The following is a 19,959-nucleotide window of genomic DNA, read 5'->3' as shown; positions in this document are numbered from 1 at the left end:
AATACAACCTCGTACCCCATTCAGCCTATCCTTTCACAAGATTGTACAGACCCTGTCAGTCTTACAACTTTCAATTTCTTAGGGAATACAATAGTTGAAAATTATTTTGAAAAGGTGATGACGCTAAGAACTGAGGATAAACAAGGGATGTTGATCATTTTAAACAATTATTTTCATGTCCCAACTATGATCAAAATTTGTTTGCCTATCATTTAGGATGGGAAGTCAGTCGTCATGTCCGTCAAATTAGATGCTACGAAAATACCTTGGATTCAGACCTTTTGATAGGTCCTACTAAAGATGTTAAACTTAACGCTACTTGGGAGGCAACCAATGTGTTCCGTTTTAATAAGTAGTGTAGTTAGGAAATAAAACTTTCTATAAAAAAAAACTCCAATCCTAATCCATTTCTTATTCTCTTTTTCTTCAAGAGAGCTCTCAACCAAACCAATCAATCAGTGCTACTAGGACTGCAAACTAGTCAGCAATTGTTGATTGTGTAGCAAAGATAGATGTTAGCTTATATTGAGGAAAATAAGGCACAAGCCACCGAAAGTTCAGATTCAAATTAGGATGGGTTTAATTATTAGATTAGGATATTTTTAAGTTGATTTTCAATTCTTAGGTAGGATTTCATTATGCAAAACTGTTTCTGAAATTATAATTGTTATAACTTTCAATCTTTTTAGCTCAGTTGTAACAAGATTTTGCACATTAATACCTAATCCATTTCAGGTTTGATCTAATGTTTTTCTCTCTTTCCTTACTGTTTGCATATTAAGGATAATATTTCATTTAGGTTTGGGGGTATTAGGTCAGCTCACAATTGCATTTGTTAATTTATTTTCAAATTTTCAAAAAATAAAAATAAAAGAAGAATAAAAAAAATATATAATTCAAAAGAATTATACAACACTTTCAAAATATTTTCTTCAAAATCTTTGTATGTAGTTTTTACATATGAATTTCAAATCTCAGGCTCATATTCTAACTTTTGATCATAAGTTCTTTTTGGTTATTCCTCATTAAGAAAATCACAAAAAGATTACTTTGAAAAATTCACTTCAAATTGAGTACTTGAAAAAAAATAAGATTTTAAGGAACAAGAGTTGACCCGCTTTTCTGTCTAGAATGTTAGGGCAAACCTAATCTAGTGAACTATAACTTCCTTATCCTTTGGTTGGCTGGTTAGAAGAAAAACAGAATTACGGTTAATATGACTTGAAAAGAACCATAGGATTAGACTGGGTACCTTGAAAAGGACTACCTACTTTTTGAAAAAGAACACTAAAAAAATGGTAAAGTATGAAAAAGTAAAAAAAAAATAGAAAAGTGTAAGAAAGATGTCAAAGATGGCTAGAACTGCAAAAAATGAAAAAGAATCTAATGAGACCAAATAGTACAGTAGAGAGAAAGTCGTCAATAGTTAAAACGTGAGTAAATTGGAATATCACACATAGAGTCCCTTAGAGGTATTAAAGTGAGTATCCACACCTCTCACTATCCCAAATAGGATGTGTAGTTTCGAGTTAGAACTTAGGTAGAACCGACCATTCTTAACAGTTAGGAGGTGAAATCTTATTTCCGAAAAAGATGTTTTTAAGATAAAAACAGAAAAAATAATTTACTTAGGTACTCAAGTTATTTTTGGAATTTTCTAAATTGAGGAATGAAAACTTAGAACTTTGTTCAAACATAAATGACCTTTGACTGATTTGTGAAATATCCTTATATTCACCTTATATACTTTGATTTTGATTTTGATTTTAATATTTCTATAAAATATTAGAATTTTGTGGGTATATTCTCTACAAACCCTCACAAGTCAAACTCGTCCACTAGGGGCAAGCTAGGGGTTTAAGGGCTTACTGTATATATTAAATGTAGTCGGGAACTTCACGAAAGAGGAGCTGTGTAAATATTAATTTTTGCTCGGGACTAACAAACTTGAGATTTGGGAGTGTGATAAGGTCCCGTAAAACCACTTTTTGGATTTGTAATTACACAAAGATGATCAACATCAAATTGCTATTTGTTCCAAATAGTCATAAATTGTATTAATTTGCCAAAATATTGAAACTAATACTTTTTCCTACTATTTTCAGGTGAAAAGGGCAAAATTAGATATCAAATATTTTTGTAACAATTTTTGTTACAATGTACAAGCTAAGAGGGAGCATCCAACCAAATTTTAGAGCCAAAAGCTGCCACATCACTGAGCGATGATTGGTTTTTACCGCGTCGTGATAATCTTGAGAAATTTTGCATCGAGATTCAAGTAGTAATTTTCAGACTCTTGGCCCTTGTCACTAAGGCCCTTCTCGAATCGATTCAAACAAAAATCCGACTCAACAACCCAATTGAAAAAACTATAAATTGAAGGGTTGTCCCTAAAAGAAGGAGTCCCTCTTCTTCATCTTAATTTCTTTGTAATTTTTTTATTTTTCTTTTGAGACAAAGAATTCTTGTAGAAGTGATATCTCAAGAGTGTTTTTTTTTCATCTTTATTTTTTAAATTTCTTTATAACTCCATTGGAGGATCATCAAGAGATAATCAAATTGCAACATAGACTATTCTCATTCTATTATCTACCATATTTCCTTTGTTTTACTATTGTTGTAATTTGTTTCTCATAATGACCAACTAAGACTCTCCTTAGAGAGGTCGATGATGCCGTAGCGAGTTCATCTTAATATTGTTGTTTCAATTCCATTATTTCTACTTTAATTATATTCTTATGAAGCCCATTAAGGTGAGATCATCCACTTTGTATTTTCAATTCTGACTTTGATGATTATTGCTTAGAAGAGTTTAAGCTTAATCATGCCTTGCGATGAATTTAAAATATAAGTTGGATAATCTCCTATAAGTTTAGGATTCATAATTGCTATTTTCTAATTACCTTCAAGTGATTAATTTATTTATTTTCCAATCCACGAAGAACAATTTGTTACATGGATTGAGTTAAAATGAGAATTATTCAGAATTAGGATGACTTGCAAATACTAATTTGATCTCTTTAAGCCTTTTTACATTGTTTTCAATCTTTATTCTTGCTTTCATTTCAATTTTATTTCACTATTTAGCTAAAATTTTCTAATTTGTTTTAAAAATCTATTTTTCAAAATTCTATTTTGATTTCAATTCGAAAGAAAAACTGAATCACGATTGTCCCTGTGGAACAAATCTTACTCCCAAAGTTTTATCTCATTATTTGTTTAATCTTACATTTCTGCAATCTAAAAAATTACACAATCAATACCACAAGTGAGTAAAATCAATAAGGAAAACCAGGGTTTTGGGGTTCTAGACATCGATTGTAATTTCTTTCTCACAGTTAGTGAATCACTTTCAACTCATCCATGGACATATGCATAGACATCATCAAACCACATAAATATTGTCATCTATGTTCATTTTTATTTTTATTGCATTTGTGAGTTCATCTTGATTTTGACATTCATACTAGATTATCAATTTATTTACAAGGATATGTAGTACAACACGATAATGATGTTTTTCTAATCTCACAGTTGCTTGGACAAGGTGATCGTTGCTACTTTGTAGATTACAGAAATGTAGATTGAACAAATATTAGAATAAAACTTGGGTAAGTAGGATTCGTTCCACAGGAACAATCGTGATTCAAATGTTCATTCAAATTGAAACCAAAACAGAATTTTGGAAAATAGATTTTTTAAAATAAAATAGAAAATTGTAGCTAAGTAGTAAATGAAATTAAACAAAAAGAGATATTGAAAAGAATGAAAAAGGGCTTAGAGAGCTCAAATCAACCCTTGCAAATCATCCTATTGCTGAATAATTCTAATTTTAACTAGATCCACGTAACAAATCATTGTTCGTAAATCGAAAGATAAATTGATTAGAAACTGATTGTAACCAAAGAATATCCATGTGAATCCTGAACTTAGAAAAGATTGCTTGACTTATATCTCAATTCATTACAGAGCATGATTAAGCTTGAACTTATCTAAGCAATAATCATCAAAGTTTGAATTAGAGATACAAATTGGATGATTTCATCTTAAGAGGCTCTAGAAAAATACAATTTAAAGTAGATATAATAGATTTAGAACAACAATATTCAGATGAACTTGTTCCAGCATCCTTGATCTCTCTAAGGAGAGTTTAACCGATCATTGCAAGGAGCAAGTTGCAGCAAAATAGTAAAACAAGTAAATGTGATAGAGTAGAAGATGAAGAAAACTATGTTGCACTTTGTGGCACCCCGCCAAACGCTAACACAAATCCTGAGGTCAAACTTTGAAGTTAGGACAATTTCTTTTTCTTATGTTAGCGTTTCACGGAACTAAAAAGCAAAGAAAAACTGACAAACCAATAACCAATAAATCCTGTATATAACAATGTACCAAAATATATAAGATGCGGAAGATAGTAAACTACAAATATACAGGACTATAAAAAATTTCTCACTATAACATAGACTTAGCACTCGGCCCCGAAAAGAACATATACCTCTCCTAGAACAAACAAACTCCTAGTAGAAGTAGTCATGGTGCTCATCGGGTAACAGACTCTAGTCATCGGTGTGAGCCACCAGATAGTCCTCGCTAGATAGTTCTACGACTGTCTCTCAGACTGCAGGCTCTGAAACTAAAAAAAATAGGAAGTAAAGGATGAGTAACAATGGTTACCTAGTAGGTCCACAAACAACCCCTACTAATAACCTCACCTAACATGCATAAATAAGCATACTGAAACATTTTAATACATGCGAGGTATTATCAAGTACAATACGATTAACTGGTACATATAGCCAGGGATGAGCAACTAAACAGTTTTAAAGATTCATATGACATCAATCATCAATACTCACTATACATTTTTATTTTTTCACACAAATATGATTTATCACATTGAAATAACAAGCATGCTTTGCAATTTACAATTCAAAATATAACAACAAATACATATGACACGATGATAAAGTAATAGCATTTGAGAGTTGGGATTTACAACTGGATCGTTCCTAGTCGGGACAAGATGTTACAACATAAATCTGACTTTTAGTTCCTAATTTTGTGGTCGGTCACTGTTCTTATCACACTAGTGACCTTTTATCCGGTTCAGGCGGGCCGTTTGACGTGACGGTAAGCAAAGGATCTCTTTTCGATGTGTCAGAACATTCAACTACTACTAGATTATTAGTGATCACTGACCAATCATCTTCGTCTATGCTTATCAAGCGTGCATGTAATTCCCAAATTAAATACTCCATTTGGATACGACCACCTTTACAATACACGTTTACTAGTAAAGATATAGAGGAATGAACCTGGATTCCAGTTGTGATTCCACTATTATTCGCATCCCAAACCACGTATGAGCTTGGTGGTCCCTACCGTATATCTTAGGATAATACACCACTCTGGATGGTATGATGCACTGTCCTTTCAAGCATTCATAGACTCTTTAACAACTCACAAAATAACGATGTGTATATATATCATTTTTATTTCAAAATAAAAGAGAAATTAACAATGCAGAATTGAGAATGGATATCCAGTTTCCTACCATGCAACCGTGACCCCTCAGCTCAAATTAAACAATAGTACTCAGAGCCTCTACGCTATTAAAAATTTAAATAAATATGCAACCATTCATTATCCTTGGATATCCTTTTACCGACCAATACACAACATACAATGTAAAATGCAGACATCACCCCTTGGTGTGATTCTGACATTTTACCGATTCATCCATTTTCTATTCTGTCATGTTTTTACTTATCGACTTTTCAAACCAAATATTTCTTTTTCAAGCTTTCAAATTCAGTTTGATCATTCAAAGAAAAACTATCAATTTTTTGTTGAAACGAGATCCCAATAAGTATACGATGGCAAACAGCCAAAACTGGAAAAGCTAGTGGAAATTTGGCTAAGTGTCGAAAATTCGATTTTTCAAAGTTGTCGAAATTGAAAATGGGTTTTTGTAAATGAAGGCCCTCGACAACATGAGAAGAGCCTCGTAATTTTGTAACTTAATTCAAAGTAATACAAAAGATATCACACGAATTCTTGAAATATTCCCGTTGTGATAAAATTTTGTTTAATTTTTCCTCGGCTCATTTGAAAGAGTTACGGGACCCATAAGTAATGGTTTTGGCATGTTAAAAATATGAGGAATCCAAAAAAATATCAAAAAAAAAATTGGGCACATTTTGGTGTTCACGGTGGCACCGTGACTAGGGCACGGCAACTCACGGTGGAACTATCAGAATATTGAAATTTTACGAATTTCCCATTTTTTTCATCGTTTTTTCAATTTTTTTACTCGTTTTCAATTCTAATAACCTACCCACGGATCCAATATTTAAATCATAATAAAATTCATCAAATACCTTACTTCTAATCATAAATTTGAAACAATTACAACAATCTTCTACAATTTTTAAAACACAAAATAAGTTTCGAAACATCCCTAAATTCAATTTTCTCGAAATCTACGACTACTAATAAGAGTTGAGAGTCTCCTACTTGATTTGTTATTGTCAATGGGGATGAACTAAGACAAAGGGTCAATGTTTGGAGGCTCGAAGTTCCGAAAGTGGTTGAACTCAGTGACAATGATCAAGTTGGTCGGGAAACCTCTTTGAAAGTGTTCTCCCCTTTTCAATGTTGATGGACAACTCTTCCTTTATTTGGATGAGACTCTAAGTGGGTATAGATGAACCTATTTGCTGATTTTTGTGAGAGAACAAGAGAAAGAAAGGAAAATGAAAGTTAAACGGGTTGAAGATGTGAAGTTCGTCAATGCCGACGACTTTCTCTCTTTCGTCGATAATCAATTCGGAGACGCTTGCGATAGATCTTGATGGGAAAGGTTGAAACCCCAGGTTTGGAGAATGGACTGATTCTTTGTGAGTTGGAGAGGAGAAAGTGAATAAAAGAATTAATTGGTTATTTTTATAATAAAAATTGGAGGGCACTTTTGTATTTTTCCTTCGTTTCTATTTTCGACCAAATCCTAACCATTCAAACTCGAAAAATGACACAAGTATTCCATTTCGAATAATTTTTTCTTGCAGACCTCATGGTATGGTCGAATTTTTCTGATTCTTCCTCTATCTAAAATTTACTATTTTTGGTCCCACTTAACACGAAATTTGAGAATTTTATAACTTTCTCATCCGAACTCAAATTTGAAAGTGCTTACAAGTTAAAGTATATATTTCGATCATTTTAAACCTAATGGCGAAGTCAAAATTCATTAAAAATGAATGAAATAAAATTTGAGTATTCTACCTTAAGTCTTTTTTTAGAATTTTATCAGAATTCACAATTAGATTTCCTCGAGATACAAATTAAAAACTCGGGGTATTACATTCTCCTCCCTAATAAAAATTTCATCCTCAAAATTGAAATCATACCTTATTCTTGAAATAATTCTAGATACTAAGCATGCATCTCAACCACTTTTTCCATGTGACTTCCTCTATGTTGTGGTGCCTTCACAATACCTTGACTAAAGGAATAGATTTGGTTCTGAGTTTCTCTAGCCTCCTGTCAAGTATCTGTACTACACCTTCCTCGTATGATACGTCTTCATCTACCTCTAGGTTCTGCAAATCGACCACGTGTGAAGGGTCTAACAAGTACTTCTTCAGCATGGACACGTGGAACACATTGTGAACTTGCTCAAGCTGTAGGGGTAAAATCAATCAGTAAGCCACTGGACCTATCCACTCAACTATCTTGAATGGTCCTACAAATTGCGACTTTAATTTGCCCTTCACGCCAAATCTGGAGATCCCTCTTCGGGGGTGATACCTTCAAGAACACTTGATCCCCAACTTGAAATTCCAAAGGTCTATGTGAAAGCGCCCTCGATCCGCGGGGTGCGCGGATCCGCTTTTGACCCTTGAGGTTTGGGAGTCGCCACCTAGTTATTACGGTCTAGGAACCGATCAATGACTTTAAACGGATAAAAACTAATCTAAAACCAAAAAAACTGAATTCGGGGATCAAGTTACGGGGTTGGAAGGTGTTAGGCACCAACCCCGCCCGGCCAAAGCCGGTCTCTACTAAATTCCCAAGTAAATTACATTGCTAAAACCTAGATAAGAAAATAAATAAAAATAAAAGGTTTACCTTTCCATGGCAAGGACTTGGTTCCCTCAGATCTGACAAAAAGAACTCCTTGTACCGTGCTCCCTTACTTCGTTCTGCTTCCGGATTTGACTTCGGATCTCCGAGGCAAGGTATCTTCTTGTTTTTGAATCTGAACTCTTCAATTTCGTTGCGGATTTGGGGGTGTTTTTAGAAGGCTTTTGGGTGTTTTCTAGACTAAAATTGAAGGAGGGATGTTAGCTAAGGAGTTGGGACTCCAAAACTAGGGTTTATGGGGGGCTAGGGGAGCTTCTAGACCTACTTCTCTTAGGGTTTATAATTTTGATACGAAAATAGGGTGTGAGCACCTCTATTTATAGATGTTTTTAGGGGTTGATTTGGATAGAGTTAGTGTTTAATTAGAGATCTTTTAATCAAAGTTGTGTTTTAGTTTGACTTGTTTTAGGTAGAATTGTGTTTTAATTAGAATTGTTTTAGGTAGAATTGTGTTTTAATTCAAATTGTTTTAAGTAGAATTGTTTTTAAGTTAGAACTCTATTAGATAGAGTTATTATTTAATTAGAATTCTATTATGACTTTTGGTCTTATTTGATTGACTTTTAATGTTTTGACTTTAGTCTTAATTGATTGACTTTTAATATCTTGACTTCAGTCTTGCTTAATTGACTTTAATTTTGACTTTAGTCTCACTTGATTGACTTTAATACATTGACTTCAGTCTTGCTTGATTTACTTTTAATTTTGGAGAACCCCTCCTCTAAAATATTTTTAATTCTTTGGACCCCCAAATGGAGGGGTCTTTAAAGAAATATCCCACGAACCCTCAACAATTTTGCCTGAGAGTCCGATTAATCGATTTTTTAGGTTCAAAATTTTAAATTAATTTCATTAATGTTTAAATTTAATTATTTAATGTTTTAATTATTAATTTCGGAATTTTTTATTATGAAAATTGTGAAATTACCGTTTTGCCCCCGAAGAGGACTTTTCACGTTTCAAGTCGGTTTTTAATGTTCTAGGATGTTTTAGAATCGGTTTTTCGTAAGGAATTCAATGGAAATGTTGGTTTGTATCTTTTATGAAAATTTTTATGTGAAATGATTATGAACTTTATGAGGGGCATTTTCGTAATTTTGTCAAATTCTGTTAAAATTGGTGAAATGATCTATTTGATTCCGATTTGTTATTTTATGTGTTCGAGAGAGTTTTCCTAAGCGTAACGTAGGCTCTAGGGTTATTTTGATGTTAGGGGTATTTTGGTAATTTGATCAATTTTTAGTGATTTTTATCGTGAAGCTTCTTTTTGGTCTGCAAGATGATGATTTCTATGTTTCTAGGGTTGTGTTTTCCTAGCGTAGCGTGGTTTCTAAGGTTTTGTCAGTTCGAGATACCTCATCCGGATTTCTGAAACATATCTGGTAACAAAATAAAGCAATAGAATACACATCCATCATTGGGAATCATTGCAATCGGGTTGACGAGTTGATTAATCAGGCAGATGCAAAAATGGGGTGTCTACAGATGCCCCTCTTTGGCAGAGGATTGAAGCAAACTAGATAGCAAATCTATTTTGGTAGATAGTGCGATATCCGAATGCCAAAGCTAGTGACAGTTCATTTTACAGCCTGATTTAGCAATTCGTCGGGGTTCGGATCCTTGAAGGTAAAGCTCTCCCCGAATTAAAAGGTTGTCAGGTCCTTGAGCGCAAACTCTCACTGACGATGTCAGATCCTTGAATTTTAGAAAATTCTCCTTGACTGAAAGAACAAGTGTGCAAGTGTGTGCACTGTGTGAAACTGAGTAAAATCTGAGCATAAACTAAGCATAACTGAGCATAAATTGAGCATAAAAAAAAAATTGAATGTCTTACTTTACCTACCATGGGTGAAAGAGTAATAAACAATTTTTTTTGGAAAGTTTTACTCTACCTACTCGGGGTGAAAGAGTAATGAATTCTTTTTCGGGAGTTCTACTCTACCTACCCGGGGTGAAAGAGTAATGAACTATTTTTTCTGGGATTTTTACTCTACCTACTCGAGGTGAAAGAGTAATGAACTATTTTCGGGAGTTCTACTCTACCTACTCGGGGTGAAAGAGTAATGAACTATTTTCGGGAGTTCTACTCTACCTACTCAAGGTGAAAGAGTAATGACCTATTTTTTCTGGGAGTTCTACTTTACCTACTCGGGGTGAAAAAGTAATGAACTATTTTTTCTGGGAGTTCTACTCTACCTACTCGGAGTGAAAGAGTAATGAACTATTTTTTCTGGGAGTTTTACTCTACCTACTCAGGGTGAAAAAGTAATGAACTATTTTCGGGAGTTCTACTCTACCTACTCGGGGTGAAAGAGTAATGAACTATTTTCGGGAGTTCTACTCTACCTACTCAGGGTGAAAGAGTAATGAACTATTTTTTCTGGGAGTTCTACTCTACCTACTCAGGGTGAAAAAGTAATGAACTATTTTTTCTGGGAGTTCTACTCTACCTACTCGGGGTGAAAGAGTAATGAACTATTTTTTCTGGGAGTTTTACTCTACCTACTCAGGGTGAAAGAGTAATGAACTACTTTTTCTGGGAGTCCGACTCTACCTACTCGGAGTGAAAGAGTAATGAACTATTTTTGTTTTTTTTGGGAGTTTTACTCTACCTACTCAGGGTGAAAGAGTAATGAACTATTTTTTCTGGGTGTTCTACTCTACCTACTCGGGGTGAAAGAGTAATGAACTAATTTCCTAGAGTTTTACTCTACATACTCGGGGTGAAAGAGTAATGAACTATCTAAGTATAATCTGAGAAAACCCTCGGCGATATCTGACTAAGCATAATCCGAGATAACCCTTGGCGGAAACTGAGCAAAATCCAAGATAAACCTTGGCGGCATCTGAGCAAAATCCAAGATAACCCTTGGCGGAGACTGAGCAAAATCCAAGATAACCCTTGGCGACAACTGAGCAAAATCCAAGATAACCCTTGGCGGAGACTGAGCAAAATCCAAGATAACCCTTGGCGGCAACTGAGCAAAATCCAAGATAACCCTTGGCGGAGACTGAGCAAAATCCAAGATAACCCTTGGCGACAACTGAGCAAAATCCAAGATAACCCTTGGCGGAGACTGAGCAAAATCCAAGATAACCCTTGGCGGCAACTGAGCAAAATCCAAGTTAACCCTTGGCGGAAATTGAGCAAAATCCAAGATAACCCTTGGCGGAAACTGAGCAAAATCCAAGATAACCATTGGCAGCAACTGAGCAAAATCCAAGTTAACTCTTGGCGGAGACTGAGCAAAATCCAAGATAACCCTTGGCGGAGACTGAGCAAAATCCAAGATAACCCTTGGCGGCAACTGAGCAAAATCCAAGTTAACCCTTGGCGGAAATTGAGCAAAATCCAAGATAACCCTTGGCGGAAACTGAGCAAAATCCAAGATAACCCTTGGCAGCAACTGAGCAAAATCCAAGTTAACTCTTGGCGGCAACTGAGCAAAATTGGCAAAGGAACGAAGGACTTTTGGGAAAGAATGAATGAATTTGGAAAAGACTGATCAGAGTGAATTGAATAAATTTGGAAGATACTGAATCTGGAAGAGAAATGATCGATTCCAAGAATGATTGGATCTGGAAAAAGAACCTGGAGAACGAAAGAATGCCATATCTCCTATGTGAGATCCAAAATGCTTTTGTTTGAACCTCAAGGATGTATCAAAAAGTTTTATGAATTTAAAACATGAGTTTTTATTTCTTTTGACCCTCAAAAGTTTTTCGAAAAAACTGTTATCAAGAGGGTAACCTTAGGTTTGGGGTTCCTATTATTTTTTAGGATTAACATTGCTCGAAGACAAAATGCCCCTAGTTTGACAATGTACGTGGCATTGAAGATAATTGAACACATTATGCAAAAATTAAAAAAAATGCCCCTAGTATAAGGGGGAAAAGTTACATTAAAGAAGAAAGAAAATGCCCCTTGTATGAAGGTTTGAAATAATTGATTACCACAAGCGCAATAAAGACTCAACTCTTAATTTTGATTAATTTTATTAAAGATTTTGAGTCAGGCTCAAGAGTACAAAATTATTTCCTTTCGAAATTCATCATAGAATTCACCCTTATCTCCCTTGGTTCACTTGGGGGAGTAAACATTTTCAGATCGATCGTAGATAAGATACTTGTGGCTTCTGAGTCTATGCCTGGTTTAAGCTAAGTATTGAACTTGATTATTCGGACTTCTGATGTTTCAGCTCGGACCGCTCTCAGCTTGGGATTTTCTTCTGTTTTTCTTTATTGCTCTAACTTTTGCCTAGATCACCTTTTCAAGTTTTCAATCTAGCGAGCTTGCTCTAGCTTTTGCCTAGATCGCCTTTTCAGGTTTTCGATCTAGCGAGCTCTTTTTTTTCTTTACTCTGATTGTTGCCAAAGTTGTCCTTTCAGATTTTCAACCTTGCGAGCTTGCCTTAATTTTTGCCTAAGTCGCCCTTTTCGGGTTTTCAACTTAGCAGGCTTCATCATTTTTTATCTTCTTCTTCTCTTCTGAACTTCTGGAGTTGCTGTCTAATCATGCGTTGCTATCTTCCTTGACTTCTCGCACGGTACTTAGGAGGACTTTCATGGGTAAGCTTAGGACTGGGTATAAAAAGAAAAGGATTTTGAGGCTCAAAAACCCAAATGCCCCTTGTGTGGCATTTCCTTTTAAGTTATTTCTTTTTCTTTAAATTTTCTTTCCCACTTTGAATTTCTTTTTCTTTTGAATTTTCTTTGATTTTTTGATTTTTTGTGTGGGGAAATAGATTTTTTTTTATTTTGATGTGGTCGGGCCTGAAGTGACTTCTCAGGTTGCCTACGTACCCCAAAATTTTGGGATCAGACCAAAACGTAGTTCGAAATTCCCTCCTTTAGGTTAGGTGATCGGGCTGAGAAAGAAAAGGGCATCATTTTTTTTTTAAAAGGCTGCAAAGGGCTGAGAAAGGAGATAATGAACTGGGTAGCAGGAAAATTGATTCGGCCAAAGATGGCCTCCTTAAATGTAGTACCATTTGATTCGATCAAGGTTAGTTGACTCTGGTAGTTCACTTCCATCATGATCTTGAAGTCTGACGACTTTTCCAGACAATATTTCCTTAATGAATGAATTTCTCCAATTAGGTTCAGACTTTCTCCTATAGTCGAGGAGGAGTGTTCAATTTTCTTTGAAGTCTAACAGTTAAATCCTTGACTTGTAAATGATGAGCTTTGACCTTTTTGTCAAATGCACGGGTGACTCTTCTTAGATAAACTTGCACATGGTATAGGACTTTAACTCGTTTTCTTCGATCAAATTTAACTTTTCATACCGTTGGCGAACTCAGTCTGCTTCTGACAACTGACTTTCCATCAAGACCTTGAAATACAGGATTTCCAATTTAACTAGCAAAACTGCTTCCATATCATATACTAAAGAGTAGGGAATATCTCCAATAGAGGACTGCATTGAAGTATAATGTGCCCCTAGTGTGAATGGTAATTTTTCTAACTAATCCCAGTGTGATTAACACATTTTCTTGATGATTATCTTGAAACTCTTACGAACTGCTTCAACTGCTCCATTAATCTGAGGAAGGTAGAGTGATGATCTGCGATGCTGGATTTTGAACTTTGTACACAGAATAATGACTTATGCTTTGAAGTACGACCCATTATCAGAGATCAGTTTAGAAGGTATCCTCATATCGACTGATAATATGTGATTTGCAACTCAAGATGTAGTAAGGATAGTGCTGATACATTTTATAAAATCTTCTTTGATTCCATCGATATAGACGAGTATCTAGTCCATGTCGAACAAGACTCAAGCTTGTACCTAACATACCCTCATATGATCACACGAACAAGTCTTTTGAAATTTCTGAGAAAATTCATTATCCCCTTGTGTTCCTCTAGAGATAAGATGGTTTCTATTTGAATCTCTTTAGGAATTTAATTATGTTCCGAGGTCAATGACCTTTACTCTCTTGAGCCCGACTCTTATCTTCTTGTTCAGGAGAAAAATCTATCCTTGAAGCCAGATCAGTAGTTAATTCGTTAATGCACTCGAGGTATTCAAAAATTTCCTTTATCCAATCAAATTCAGAAGGGACGATAAACACCTCTATAGACTCGACGAACTAACTTGACTCAATAAGAAAGAGTAGACTCAATCTAAGGAAGACATGATCTTGCTAGAAAAAAGGACTCGAGCTAACCCAAATGACTCATGAAAACTCAAGACTACCCAAAACGGGCCTGATGAGAACTGAGACATTGCTTACAACCGGTAGGATTGAAGCACTATGATTTTCAAAGAATAACTGGATGATGTTGAGAAATTTGAGGTCATTTCTGACTGTTGACTTGATATTGACGTTTATTCTAACTAACCGGATTTACAACCTTATCTTGACGATGGACGATTGAGCTTAGATACAATGATAACCCTTTAACCTCTTTGAAGGAGAATTTAACCAATTTCAGTGTCATCCCCTTGATAACATTTTAAATGAACCTTGAGATTTTATTGAATTTTGTGCACCAATCCATTAAAAAGTTCATCCATTTAATGATTATTCAGAACAAAAATATTGACAAATAATGTTTTCATTGAATAATAACTTCAAACATATTTCAATAATTTTTCATGCAAATATATATCTTTTGTAAATCATTTTTCCTTCATTTTCTTTTCTTTTGGAAAACATTTTCTTCTGGAAAACATTTTTTTCTTTGAAAAATAATTTTTATTTGGAAAACATTTTCTCTTGGAAAATATTTCTAGAAAATATTTTTTTCTTAGAAAACATTTTTTCTAGAGAATAACACTTTTTCTGGAAAACACTTCTTTTGGGAAACATTTTGTCCTAGAAAATACTTTCTTTTTCTTCTTTGAAAATTCAATTTCCATTTAACTGGCCCGGTCCATCATGATTGTTGGATCGGGATGGACTGGGTCATTATTGTAAAAGAATGGATTTTTTTTATTGGATCGGTGTACCCATTTTACTTTTCAAAAGCAACATTTTTATCCTTGAGATCAATTATGCACTCGGATTTCATCATTCACATCATTCACATGCATTCATCAATCACATGCATTCATTCAATAAACAACCCGGGAACACCCACGATAAGTTCGAGTCGTGACCTACTGGGAAGGTTTCTAGACTCAAGGCTTACTACGTGCAATGCATTTTTATCTGGCCACTCTTGCCCAAGCACACCTATATACCTTTCGATACGTGGTGACTTGGTTTGATATACCGTATAGGTGATAATCTAAAACCTCAATTCACTTCTCTGAAGCCAAAAACAGCCAGTTTGATCTCCAGTTGAGAGGTGGCGCACAATGCTGAGCAAGGGCCCACTTAAATACCTCTCGTCTAGAATAGACATAGTCTATCCCCCTCGTACAGTAGGGTACAGCGGGGCAAGATCTTGCTTAGGCACCGGTTTTGACCAAGAAGTGCAATTGATATACTTAGATTACCTTTTATACCTACGGGTACGAGTCAAGAGTTGTAGCTTTCATAAATGGTTTGGCATCCCACGAGGGGACCGACCACGTACTAGTACTACGTTGGCAATCGGGACATGTGACTGTGTGGCTTACAATAGGATAAAGGCTCAGGTCACCCCAGCATGGGTGCATCAATATGTCTCTCAGAATCACCTGATCAGACGGTGTTGATGCCCCAGTTCGATATACCCTAAGGTACGTGACTGGAGTTGTGGGTTTCATGAATGACGTCGCATCTCCGAAGAGACCGGGCCACGCACTAGTGCCACGTTGGCTAAATGGGACGTGTAAGTGAGTAAAGCGGTAAACGTGCATGTGGTGTGTGCAAAGTAAGGTGGGGTGTGCCCGGGGCCTTTTCAAACAAATGGGCCCATGGCCCAATCAAGCCAATCAAGAGAGGATATTAAATCATACAAGTGCAAGCAAACATCGATCAAGAACATACTCATATGGTTTAATTCAAGCTTTAAACGTGCACATCTCTAGCATTCATCAATTAGCAAATCAATTAATAAATAAGGGCCTATAATAATTAATTAGATCTAATCATCGCAATAGGCACAATTTTTATAATTTTTAAGGTCCAATCAATGATCACTTTTAGGTGATCCAAAATAAATCGAGATTCCAATAGGTGTTACATTGATGATAGAATGACAATGGTTGAGATGAGCTCACTCTCAAGAACATTAATTGTGCCAACATTAGATAAATTCAGATTTTCTGTGAATTAGGAAAATACAATCTGAACTTGCATCGATGATATCTAAGGCTCTCGATAACGAAATCGAGTGAACTCAAGTTCTAAATTAATCTACTCGATGAGATCTACATTTTATTAATAGGTGTCTAGACTTAGTTCTCACCAGAATGTTCTGTAAAAACGTTTTAACGTTGCTGTCCCAACTTTCATTCAGAAAAAATTCCAGATTTATAGATTGAACTTGCATCGATGATATCTAAGGCTTCCGATAACGAAATTGAGTGAACTCAAGTTCTAAATTAATCTACTCGATGAGATTTACGTTTTATTTAGAGGTTCCCAGATTTAATTCTTACTAGAATGTTCTGTAAAAAGGTTTTAACATTGCTGTCCCAACTTTCATTCAGAAATAATTCCAAATTTACAGATTGAACTTGCATCGATGATATCTAAGGCTTCTGATAACGAAATTGAGTGAACTCAAGTTTTAAATTAATCTACTCGATGAGATCTACGTTTTATTTATAGGTTCCTAGACTTAATTATCACTAGAATGTTCTGTAAAAAAATTTTAACATTGCTGTCCCAACTTTCATTCAGAAATAATTCCAGATTTACAGATTGAACTTGCATCGATGATATCTAAGGCTTCCGATAACGAAATTGAGTGAACTCAGATTCTAAATTAATCTACTCGACGAGATCTATGTTTTATTAAGAGGCTCTCAGACTTAATTCTCACTAGAATATTCTCTAAAAACGTTTTAATATTTCTGTCCAACCTTCATCATTCCATCAATTTGAATCTTTCATTATTTATGGGTCATCAAAAAGTGATCCTTAATTGAAAAAAAAAAATGCAATACCCAAAATCATCTACAATCAAGACAAAAAATAAATAAATAAATAGAAAAAATAAATAAAATAAATCCAACTAAATAATAATAAAAAAATTAGGTCATCTTGGCAATGCTCCCATACTTAGGGTTTTTCAAGTTTGATCCTCAATAGTCCCCAGTGGAGTCGCCACTGAAAGCGCCCTCGATCCGCGGGGTGCGCGGATCCGCTTTTGACCCTTGAGGTTTGGGAGTCGCCACCTAGTTATTACGGTCTAGGAACCGATCAATGACTTTAAACGGATAAAAACTAATCTAAAACCAAAAAAACTGAATTCGGGGATCAAGTTACGGGGTTGGAAGGTGTTAGGCACCAACCCCGCCCGGCCAAAGCCGGTCTCTACTAAATTCCCAAGTAAATTACATTGCTAAAACCTAGATAAGAAAATAAATAAAAATAAAAGGTTTACCTTTCCGATGGTAAGGACTTGGTTCCCTCAGATCTGACAAAAAGAACTCCTTGTACCGTGCTCCCTTACTTCGTTTTGCTTCCGGATTTGACTTCGGATCTCCGAGGCAAGGTATCTCCTTGTTTTTGAATCTGAACTCTTCAATTTCGTTGTGGATTTGGGGGTGTTTTTAGAAGGCTTTTGGGTGTTTTCTAGACTAAAATTGAAGGAGGGATGTTAGCTAAGGAGTTGGAACTCCAAAACTAGGGTTTATGGGAGGCTAGGGGAGCTTCTAGACCTACTTCTCTTAGGGTTTATAATTTTGATACGAAAATAGGGTGTGAGCACCTCTATTTATAGATGTTTTTAGGGGTTGATTTGGATAGAGTTAGTGTTTAATTAGAGATCTTTTAATCAGAGTTGTGTTTTAGTTTGACTTGTTTTAGGTAGAATTGTGTTTTAATTAGAATTGTTTTAGGTAGAATTGTGTTTTAATTCAAATTGTTTTAAGTAGAATTGTTTTTAAGTTAGAACTCTATTAGATAGAGTTATTATTTAATTAGAATTCTATTATGACTTTTGGTCTTATTTGATTGACTTTTAATGTTTTGACTTTAGTCTTAATTGATTGACTTTTAATATCTTGACTTCAGTCTTGCTTAATTGACTTTAATTTTGACTTTAGTCTCACTTGATTGACTTTAATACATTGACTTCAGTCTTGCTTGATTTACTTTTAATTTTGGAGAACCCCTCCTCTAAAATATTTTTAATTCTTTGGACCCCCAAATGGAGGGGTCTTTAAAGAAATATCCCACGAACCCTCAACAATTTTGCCTGAGAGTCCGATTAATCGATTTTTTAGGTTCAAAATTTTAAATTAATTTCATTAATATTTAAATTTAATTATTTAATGTTTTATTTATTAATTTCGGAATTTTTTATCATGAAAATTATGAAATTACCGTTTTGCCCCCAAAGAGGACTTTTCACGTTTCAAGTCGGTTTTTAATGTTCTAGGATGTTTTAGAATCGGTTTTTCGTAAGGAATTCAATGGAAATGTTGGTTTGTATCCTTTATGAAAATTTTTATGTGAAATGATTATGAACTTTATGAGGGGCATTTTCGTAATTTTGTCAAATTCTGTTAAAATTGGTGAAATGATCTATTTGGTTCCGATTTGTTATTTTATGTGTTCGAGAGAGTTTTCCTAAGCGTAACGTAGGCTCTAGGGTTATTTTGATGTTAGGGGTATTTTGGTAATTTGATCAATTTTTAGTGATTTTTATCGTGAAGCTTCTTTTTGGTCTGCAAGATGATGATTTCTATGTTTCTGGGGTTGTGTTTTCCTAGCGTAGCGTGGTTTCTAAGGTTTTGTCAGTTCGAGATACCTCATCCGGATTTCTGAAACATATCTGGTAACAAAATAAAGCAATAGAATACACATCCATCATTGGGAATCATTGCAATCGGGTTGACGAGTTGATTAATCAGGCGGATGCAAAAATGGGGTGTCTACACTATGCCGCTTGTCTGTATAAATTTTCTGTCTACTCTGAGCAACTTTTAGTTTGTCATGTATAATGCGTATTGTCTCAGTAGTTTCCTCAACAATCTCGATTCCCAATACCGTTACATCTCCTATTTTTATCCAACATATCAGAGATCAATACGACCTACCATATAAAATCTCAAATGGTGTCATGCTGATACTAGCTTGGAAGCTGTTATTATAGGAGAACTCCAGCAACGGTAAGTGACGCTTACAACCTCTCCCAAAATCCAAAACACACGTTCGTAGCATATCTTCTAAAATTTGAATTACTCGCTCAGACTGTCCATCAGACTGTAGGTGAAATGTTATGCTGAAGTTCAACTGAGTACCTATTGTTTTGTGTAGACTTTCCCAAAATCGAAATGTAAATCTGGGATCTCTGTTTAACACGATAGAAATTGGCACTCCATCTAGTCGTACTATCTCAGCTATGTATATCTGGCTCAGTCTATCGATGCTGAATGAAACTCAGATTGGGATGAAATGTGCTGATTTTGTCAATCGATCCACAATCACCCATATGGCGTTTGACTTGTCATTGGCTCTCGGTAATCCCACCACAAAATCCATGGTCACGTGGTCCCATTTCCATTCTACTATGGGTAATGGTTGGAGTAAGCCTGTTGGGTTGCGGTGTTCTGCCTTGACTTGCTAGCAGGTTAGGCATCTACCTACATACTCTGCAATTACTTTTTCATACCTGAAAATTAGAAATTCTTTCGTAGGTCTCTATGCATCTTCGTGCCTCCTGGTTGAATCAAATATCGGGAACGGTGTGCATCAT

The 19,959-nt window shown here is 35.2% G+C and overlaps 1 pseudogene; it reads left to right on the top strand.

Moving 5' to 3' along the window:
• Positions 1 to 19,959, top strand: part of LOC147389048 (protein NRT1/ PTR FAMILY 6.2-like) — an 88,754-nt pseudogene that overhangs the window by 55,643 nt on the left and 13,152 nt on the right.

The sequence above is a fragment of the Akebia trifoliata genome, chromosome 12 (genome assembly GCF_017979445.1).
Source record: "Akebia trifoliata isolate Shusen 1 chromosome 12, ASM1797944v1, whole genome shotgun sequence".
NCBI lineage: Eukaryota > Viridiplantae > Streptophyta > Magnoliopsida > Ranunculales > Lardizabalaceae > Akebia > Akebia trifoliata.
Note: the sequence above shows the minus strand (reverse complement) of the source record. Positions and strands in the feature narration are given on the sequence as shown.